Consider the following 10,009-nt stretch of genomic DNA (forward strand, 5'->3'; position numbering starts at 1 on the left):
CTTTGTACATGAACACTCTTCTATAGTCTACCATGTTTATCTTACAATCTTCTGGACAAGTCTTTTATTTTTCTGCTTCTGGGTTTTTATTCGGGTCATTTCCTCTGCCACGATTGCTTTCTTTTAACCTCTCCACCTCTCCACATCCAGGGGCACCTCAAATCCCAACTCAGCTACAACTTTCCCTGACCACCTAACTACCTCAACCAGAAGTGATCTTCTTACACTGAAATTCTATCATACTAATACTAGTATCTGTAATGCTTGTCAGACTTTTCATTTACTGCCTTATAATAAAGTTACATCTTCTTGGGTAGGTTATGAGCTCCTTAAGTGGAGGGACCATAGAAATTATGTTCAATGTAGACTCAGAAAAAAAAAGCTTTGCTTCAAGTCTGTCCATCTGTCTGTCCGTCTATCTGTCCATCTATCTATCTATCAAAGTCCCTCTCTCTCTGTCTCTCTCCTCCCATCACAGAAGGATTATATTCTCCCTCGTCATCCCTCCTCCATCACTCGACTCCTCTTGATAATTCTTCTCCTTTGGTATTGTAATGTTAATGGAATAGAAAGATCTTCCCTGTTCATTAACAGACTTATGTGCCCAGCTGTGATACATCCTGAGTCATAGAGCCCATTGCGGGAGGGACTTGCCTGAGGGAAGCTTGCTTTGGGGAGGCTTGTTTGTAGGAAGGCTTTCACACCTTTTGCTAATTTCTAATTAGGCACTGAGTCATGAGGGTTGGGATCCCTTCTGGCTCTGAGAAGTATATATATATATGTGTGTGTGTGTGTGTGTGTGTGTGTGTGTGTGTGTACATACATATATATTCTGAGTTGGTATTTTGTTTTGGGGGTTTGCTTACGAGAAGGACCTTGTGATTTCCTTGTTAAGACTCGGAGTAATCATATGTTCAGAGCTCTCTGACTGCTCAGATGCAAAGACTCTCTTGATCCAGTGATACAGGTAAAGTGTATAGCAATATTGCTTTGATCAGGCAGTCAGAGCCCTGACTGTTGGTCTTTATGCTTATTTTTCTGCTCGTATTTTCTCTGATGTTCAGGGTGCTGACCCTTCCCCTAAACTAGTGAATGTAATTAAAAGTAGGCTTGTTGACCCCTTAAAAGCTATTTTTTCCTTTAAAAGCAGATCAAAGAACCTGTGCTAACAGTCAATCCTGGGTATGCTAGGGTGCTTGCTGTTACAGGTATTGAGATGGTTCTGGATTTGAAGTTAGGGACCGGGGTCAAGTCTTGCCTTTAATGCTTACTATCTATTACTAACCTTTGGATTAGTTAGTATAATATAGTAGTATAGTTAACATAGATTTATTGAATTGAATTGATTGAAATGTTTTCTGTAATTATTGGTAAGGAATACATTTAGACAAATTGAATTTGTGCCTGGCCCAGAAAATAAACACTCAAAAGGAAATTAATATTTTTAGGTAGGAATGAAAATAATGTCTAAATTGAAATCCTCCCAATAAGAACTTAGTTTTTAGAATTTCCAGGCAAATTATTTACATATAATAAAAAGTCTGTCATCTTGAGCTTTTAATAATCTACACTTATACCTGGGAAGTGGAGCTGCCAATCAATTCTCCAATGATTATGAAGTACTTATACAAGAAATTAAGGTGAACACTAACTCTGACTGTGAGAACCCTTGGAGATGTCAAAAACCCACATATAAACCTGATCCAGCCAGGTTCTGAACCCCTTGGTAAACAGAGTTAAGGTTGAGGAGACCCAAGCAGATGCTTTAAAACAGATAACTACCAAAAATATAAACAATTATATCTTACTAGGTAGATAATACCTAGTAATTTCATGTAGAAGTTATTTTCAAATCAGTTGCTAGACTTGTTAGGAGGAAATAACAAAATCAATACCAAATTAAAAAGAACGGATAAAAAAATAAGAATGCAAATTCAACCAAACCTATTTAAACCATCCCTTGGTAGCAAAATAAATGGAAATAAGTAAAAGAACAAATATCAACATAGACTAACCATATCTTAAGGAAGTTTAACCAAAGCAAATCACTCACTACACCAAGGAAACAGTGAACCTATGGATTGTCTTATGTAATAAATTCTGATCCCCCTGACACTTAGGGAGATAAAACAACCGAGAATATACAACTGTTAATAAAATATGCAGGGAGATGGTAGAGGACTATGATTAGAATCAACGTGTATGACAGCAAGAAGCAGTAAGGGGATGAGGAAAGGAAGAAAACTTACAAAAAGCTTGGCAATATACCTATAATTCATTTCATCCCAAGAACATTTAAAGTTGAAATTGGAAGGAGGAAAACAGACAAAAATATGGAAGAAGATCTTTCAAGATTGCTGTATCAAATTATTCTCAATACCAAGAAAGTGGAGCCACTCCCATTTGATATCTAAAAACTCAGAAATTAATTTGCTACATTAAGAAGTACAAATGGGGCAAGAAGGAATCAGCACATGCCTGATGACTGCAGAAGCAGTGGGGCAGAAAGCCCCCGACTATGGACAATTACAAGAGGTTGGAGGTTTGGCTTGGGTTACAGGCTAGAGGGGAGAACTGATTATCCGGGGCAAGAGGCACTATTTCCCATATCCCAGGGCTAGAGGTGATTACAAAAGTCAAGTTATTGCCACAAAAAAAATGTACAGGCAAAGGAGAAAGAATCCAACCATAGAAAACTATTATGGCAATAGAGATGACTGGGATTCATTTTCAGAGGAGGATACTGAAGTAAAGAAATCCCCAAAGAGCAATGTCAAATGGTCATTTGCCCCAAAAGAACTTATAGAAGATCTTAGAAAGACTTTAAGACTCAAATGACAGAGATGGAGGAAAAACTAAAGGAAAAAAGTGAAAAATAATCCAAGAAAAACAAGAGCATTATGAAAAGAAAGTCAACCAATTAGAAAAGGAGATCCAGAATCTCAAGGAGGAAAATGACACCTTGAAAATTAGAATTGGGCAAAGTGAAGCCAGTGAAATTATAAGAGATCAAGAAATAATTAAACAAAATATGAACAATGAAAAAAATAGAAGAGAAAGTGAAACATCTTCTAAGAAAAACAACAGATTTAGAGAATAGATCAAAAAGAGAAAATATAAAAATAATCAAGTAACTGAAAGTTATTATCACAGAAAGAATCTTGATACAATAATACAAGAAATAATTAAAGAAAATTGTCCTAAAGCATTAGAACAAGGCAGAGAAGTAGAAATAGAAGAAATTCATCAAACACCATTTAAAAGAGATTCTATGAGGAAAACTCATAGGGATATCATAGTCAAGTTCCAAAATCCCCAGCTCAAAGATAAAATATTAAAAACATAAAGATTAAAACAATTTAATATGATGGTGCCACAATTAGAATTACACAAGACCTAGCAGCAGAGACATTAAAGGATCGCTCATCTTGGAACACAATATATTGAAGAGCAAAAGACCTGGGGCTCTGATTGAAAATATCATACTCTCCAAATTTAAGTATTATCTTGAATGAAAAAAATGGACATTTGACAAACCCTCGGACTTTCAAGACTTTGTTAAAAACATCCTCAATTTAATAGAAGATTTGACATATAAGAACCAAGAGAAACATGAGGTACATACCAAAGACTGACTATAAAGGATTCATAAGGACAGACTGTTTACCTTTTATATAACATAAAATGTAAACTGTATGTCTAAGATTTCTATTAATAATTATCAAGCACATAAGAAAGAGGGGGATAAACCTATGATATGAATTTAAAAAGTAAAACCATTTAGAAACAGCCAAAAAGAGTAACTATTTTATACAAAAGAGGTTCAAGAGGAAGAAAGGATACAGAGGATTTAGACGGGGGAGGAGGGCTGGTAGTTCTGGTAACCTACTTTCATTGGGAATGGTATTAAGAGGGAGCAATCCATATATATTTAGAAGAGTGTAAAAGTCTTCTAAATTTAGAAGAAGCAAAATGGTAGGGGTATGTTGGGGGTGGGGAGAGGACAAGGGAGGGATTTTTAAAGGGGAAAATGAGGGAATAAGTAAAAGGTGTTTAGATTAATGGGAATGGAAGGATAATGGAGGGATCCTTGCAGGGGGGAAGGCAAGTAATAGGAGGGCAGGGTGGTTGGTGGAAGAGGGGGGTAGGCAAGTAATAGGAGGGCAATGTAGAGGACAGAAGTAAAGTAGAGAAGGCAGGAGGGATATGTAACAAGAGATATGTACAAATACAAAAACAAAGATCAGGAGTAGAGTATGTTTGGGAAAGTATATGTCTATATACACATATATATGTATAAGTATATGTATATATCTGTATGTGTACATATATATATATATATATATATACACATATATATTGAGAAACATATCTAAACTATATTGTAGCCTTTGGCGGGGGGGAGGGAGGAGGGGCAAACAATGAAGTTAAGAAGTGCACAGCAGAGAACAAAAGAAAGCACAAGGAAGCAAAGAAAAGATGGACAATTCTCAACACAAAGTGTATTATTTATCATACAGACTTTCTTGAAATGAAAATTTGTTGTTACACATTTTGAATCCTCTCTTATGTTCTGCTATGCATATGACATGTTTTTTCCTTTCTTACTTAGTATTTAAGTTTATGATATGTTTTTGTTTCTTTATTCTTTATTTGTGCTCTAGTAAAATAAAAAGAATTAAAAAAACAAAAAAGAAGTAGATATGGTACAAAAGAAAACAAAAAAAAAAGAGAAACAACTGGACTTGAACAAGTACATATAGCATAAGTCAATGCTAAGGCAACCTGATTTTAAAGATTTTAAAAGATCGAATATCTCATGATATTTGGCAAAAAGAAGAGAACAAAAGCTTTAGGGGGGAAATATACATTATTAATACAAAAAAAGTGATTAAAAAGTGTCTACAAAACTTAATGAGAATACACAGATTTCAAGGGTTTCCCTTCATGAAAGCATGACAAAGGCACATGGAGACTTTCGCAAGTCATCTTTAGCAAACCAATCTTTACAGTTATATAATTAAATGAAAGCTAAAAAGAATATAAAATTTCACTGTACATATCGTCTCTTAAGTAGATTTCAAAAGAGAAGAATTGATTGTATAGGAAAATTACTGCTGTCAGTTGTTCTACAATTTAAAACAATGCAAGAATCCTTGAGAGGTGAAACAACAGAGATGCATTTGTTCAATTACCCACTGATGATTACTTGAGGCCCAAAGTGGAGAGGGAAGCTTACCAAAGCCTTTGCTATTGTCATTCAGGATATCCATTGCAAAGTTTAAAAAGAGAAGGATCCCCTAAAGAGAGTAAGGTCCTCTATATATTCCTGTCTGTTGATGATTTTTTGTTGATTGACTAGTACAAATCTCCTAAATGAAGTTTACGATCACTTAAAACAGTTTGTCTTAAATATATAAGAGGAAAAATATGGATGACTATAATTTACTTATGTGGCAAACAGACATTATTGATAGTCATCTGGACCTAGAACTGAATAGAAGGAAGAAAGTAAGTTGGATTGCCTTCAGAAAACTACACAGTTGTTTTAATAAACCCAAACTTCTCCCTGAAACAAATACTGTATTTAATAGCAATATTCTCCCAGAGGTGTTAGATGACTTTGAAGTACAGAATACCAAAATCTCTGAAAAAGTAAAACTGCAGCTTATCCAAAGGGCAGTGGTAGAAATAAGCTGGTTGTGGCACATTTCCATATAAATTAGTAAAGGAGATTCAACATAAAGCATATTATCAGTAGAATATGTACCTGAAAAAGTTGGCAAGCCAATCAAGTAGCAAGAATGGAGGATAACTAATACACCTGTGTGGTACATTACCACCACCTATAGGTCAGGAGACCTATAGAAAAATCCCCAAAATGTTGGGTAGACCCTGTCTTAATGTGGGTTTAGTAAAGTTCTAGATACTAGTAATTCACTACAAGGAGCATGGAGAACACAACATAACAGTAAAACAAGTCAACATTATTGAAGGGATATGCTTAGAATAAAGAAGGAAAGTCAGAAAGAATGAAAACAAATAAGGTCAGCTGGAGCCCCAGGAGGAATTAGGCACCCAAAACAACGAAGTCTGGTGAGTTTTATAATGTTCTTTTCTGAGTGAAAGCAGAGCGAGACATTGAAGGGAGGGGAAAAGAAGTCTGGACCTAGCGACTGGTGAGGATTCATGCCAGTGGTTATGAGAGCGGGGATTGGGCCGGGAAACAGAAAGACCTCTGGGGAACTGGCAGATAGTTGATGTGCAAACTTCCTACTAATGGGAAAGGGAATTCTCAGTGTTCCTGCTAGTCGATTTTAGGCTTCCCCAAGCTTTCTTCGTTCAGTAGGGTGGCCATCTTTACAAATCCCCTGTAGCATACTTAGAGAGGAATACATAGAAAAACGTTGCACAAATGCAAAGCATGGATGAATTGAGCTCTATCATTTTACAGGGCATATCTGAATCATGAGATCATAGATCATCAGAGTTTTATAGGAACCTTGCTGTTCTATGAGAGTTCTATTCTGATGTTTTGTAGTGGCATAGAGGTGACCTTGGGTTCTTCAAGAGTATGCTTGCAGGGTACTGTTTTCTTGTTGGTCCTATCAAGCTGGAATAGCTTTGAGTATGGGCCAGGTGGAATAGTTTGACAACCAGACTGCAAAATTCAGGGGTTCATCACTAGGTTGCCCACAGGGAGATGACCACAAAAACTCCTGCAAATCATCAGATGAAAGGGTTCTAACAAGTATTAGTAGAGAGTTTTCTCTGCCAAAGAAATCAGAAATTCCTGAACTGTTTACATGCAAGCCTTATGCAAGTTAGTATTATTTCAGCAATTTTAGGAGCAAAGTGAATCCCCTGAGTTGCTAGGGATTTTGTTTCTTTATTTTTAATGGCAAGGTACAGGTGTGTATTGCTGAGCAACATTGGTGAAAACATCAGCTTGTATCAGGACCAACAGAAAGAGTCTAGAAATAGAAAGTTCATTGTTATAGGAAAATTTTTTGGCAACCATAGAAAAGTCTTTGTTTCCAATATGGAGTGTAGCAAATCCTTGCAGCCATACCTTCCATGTTATTAATGATCCCTGTCAGTCACTTGCACTTCAAGGGAATACATACACATACACACACACACACACACACACACATGTTTTGAAATTATAATTTATGTTTGAATTTACTTTCCTACAGCATTTTTTTGAATTTTTATAGATTATGAACCCCAAAATTTTCTTATTTCTCATTATACTGGATGCAAATGATATCTCCTTTAAATGCTGATATTTTCATGGTTTACCATAGCAGTATTAAGCCAATTCATTTCTTTCTTTCTGACCTGCTTTAATGAAGTCCATCTTCACTTCTGGCCCTCCTTCTGCTAAGTGATTGCCGGAAGGGGGAAAAAAGATATAAAGGATCAACAGAGAAATTATTTATGTTTATTATCTTCATTTCTTGGTATTGTGTTGTCTATTAAGACTTCTTCAGTGACTGCTTTCCTAACCAATCAGAAAGCACCGTGCTTGATGATGTGAACCTAATGTTTTATAATGCAGATTAACACCAGAGAATGCTTACAATTAAGTTTCTGTTACTCAAGCTGGGTATTGGCGTATTGGACAACTGACCTAAAAGTGCAAACGTCTAAATGGTTACAAGTAGGCTTTAAAATTAATTTCCCATTAAGATGGATGGGGGAAGTTTAAACTTTACACTTTAGCTAATGATATTGTTTTATTTTATCTAGCTGCAGACTCAACAAAAGAGCAATTTGTTGGTCTGCATAGTATTGACACCATCAGGGTAGGCTGGAAATTTAATTTTAGCTTCTTAATATTATGGGGAATGATGCAAGATCTGCAAAATAACTTAACAACTGCTGAAATCCACAGATTCCATGTTCATGGACTTCACTCTTCTAGCCCATAGATCCATACACAAGTGTATGCCCTGGAGCAGGTATTATGACATCCACAAAATGCCAAAAAAAATTTAGCTCATCCTCTTAAAATGTTATTAAAGAAGTGTCTACTGTTTGAAGGTCTATGATGTAGGTGAAGAACTGAGACTTGCTATATCATCCCAGAAGACAGAAATAGGAGCAATGAGTAAAAGTTGCAAAGGGACAAATTTGGGCTTGATAGAAATGCAAACTTCCAACTATTAGAATTATTCAAAAATGCCAGGGGCTATTTCTGGAGCTACCAAGAGCCTTCTTGGTTCTCTTCAAATGGGGTGTGGATGACCATTTGTCTCTTAAGTTGTACAAGTGATTCTTTATACAAATAGTTATCCAGTCTCTGCTTTAAGACTCTGAATGAAGTACCTTCACAAGCAGCCCCTCCTTCCTTTGGATAGCAAAAATGGTTAAGATTTCCTTACGTCAAGCTACAGTGTAACTCTTACCAACTTCTACCCATTGCCACAGACACTGACTTCTAGGACCAAGCAAAAATAGTTTAATTTCCCTTCCACATGCCTGACATCCAAATACTTCAATATAGCTATAATTTCCTGCCCTATTCCCCTATCCCTGGTCTTTGCAAGGTTAAATATCCCCATTTCCTTCAACCAATCGTCAGGTGGCTTTGAGTTGATACCCTTTACTGTAATGTATATCTTCTGATTCTTTCCAGCTCATCAAAATTCTTACTAAATGGTGATGTCCTGAATTAAAAACAAAACTGAAGATATGGTCTGATTAAGGAAGAATACTGAAAGACTATCACCTCTTTATTTTTATAAATGATGCCTTTCTTCTTGCAGGCAAAGAATAATAATTATTATAATTGTTCATTATAACTATTAATAACTAAAGATTATCTTAATTTCTGATTGCTGTATCATACTTATATTAATTCTACAATCCACTAAAACTCCCAGATGGTTAGTTGAAGTCTATCCATGCATCCTTAACTTGTACTTGTGAAGTTGATATCTTTACCTTAAGTTTTAGGACTTGAATGTAGCAATATTAAAATTTCTCTAATCATATTCATCTCAGTGGTCTAGCCTGTCAAGATATTTTTGTATTCTGATTCTATTATACAATGTGTTAGCTATCCCTCCCAGCTTGGAGTCATCTGCTAATTTTCTAAGCATGTTGTTTGTGCCTTTGAGTCATTGATTAAAATGTAAAACAGAACAGGGCAAAGCACAGATCCCTGGGGCATTCTCCTAGCAACTTCTTTCCAAGATGATATGGAACCGTAACGACTGTTCTTTGAGTTCATGCATTCAACTGGTTCCAAAATACATTTAACTGTATTATCATCTGGCAATTTTTCCATTTTTCCCCAGAAGAATACCACAAGATACTTTATCAATTGGGGCATGAATAAACAGTGTGTGAACTGGGAGAGCATTGTTAGGAATAGAGCCAGAATAAGAGCTATTTTGAATAAAAAGTAGCCAAAAGTAGTACTATGTATGAGAATGAAACAGGAGGATTCACCTAAGTTGCCAAGTCTGATTAAACTTGGAAAATACTTTTTCCAATGATAAATTGGAATTGAATCCAATCATAAAAACAGGGAGAAGTTAAGAAAAGGAGCAACTGGGTTTGGCAGAAAGGTAATGATTTTGGTTATGAATAAGTTAAAGAGATTAAGGCATCCACATGGAAAGACCTAGCAGTTATTTAGAGATGTAATATCAGACTTCGATTGAAAGAATAGGCTTAAAGGTGAAGATAGAGAGGCATGACAACGGTTTCTTGCTGAAAGAGAGTTCATGGGGACAAAAGAGTAGAAGGCTACATTGGAAGGATATGGAATGTCCAAAATCATCAAGGTAGAGAGGAAGAGGTACTAAAGGAGAAAGAGTAGGAGATTCAATATATTTCAGAGTCAAAAGAAAGAAAACTTAAGGAACAATGTTCCACAGGGCAGCAGTGGAGAAAGGACAGAAGGGCAAGAAGGAGTACATAGCAGGGAAATATAACCAATAGACAAAGAGATGTTTAAGTTAAATAGGAGTGAGAGTTTGTACTAGTAGCAATA

Source organism: Trichosurus vulpecula, chromosome 2, assembly GCF_011100635.1.
Source record: "Trichosurus vulpecula isolate mTriVul1 chromosome 2, mTriVul1.pri, whole genome shotgun sequence".
Taxonomy (NCBI): Eukaryota; Metazoa; Chordata; class Mammalia; order Diprotodontia; family Phalangeridae; genus Trichosurus; species Trichosurus vulpecula.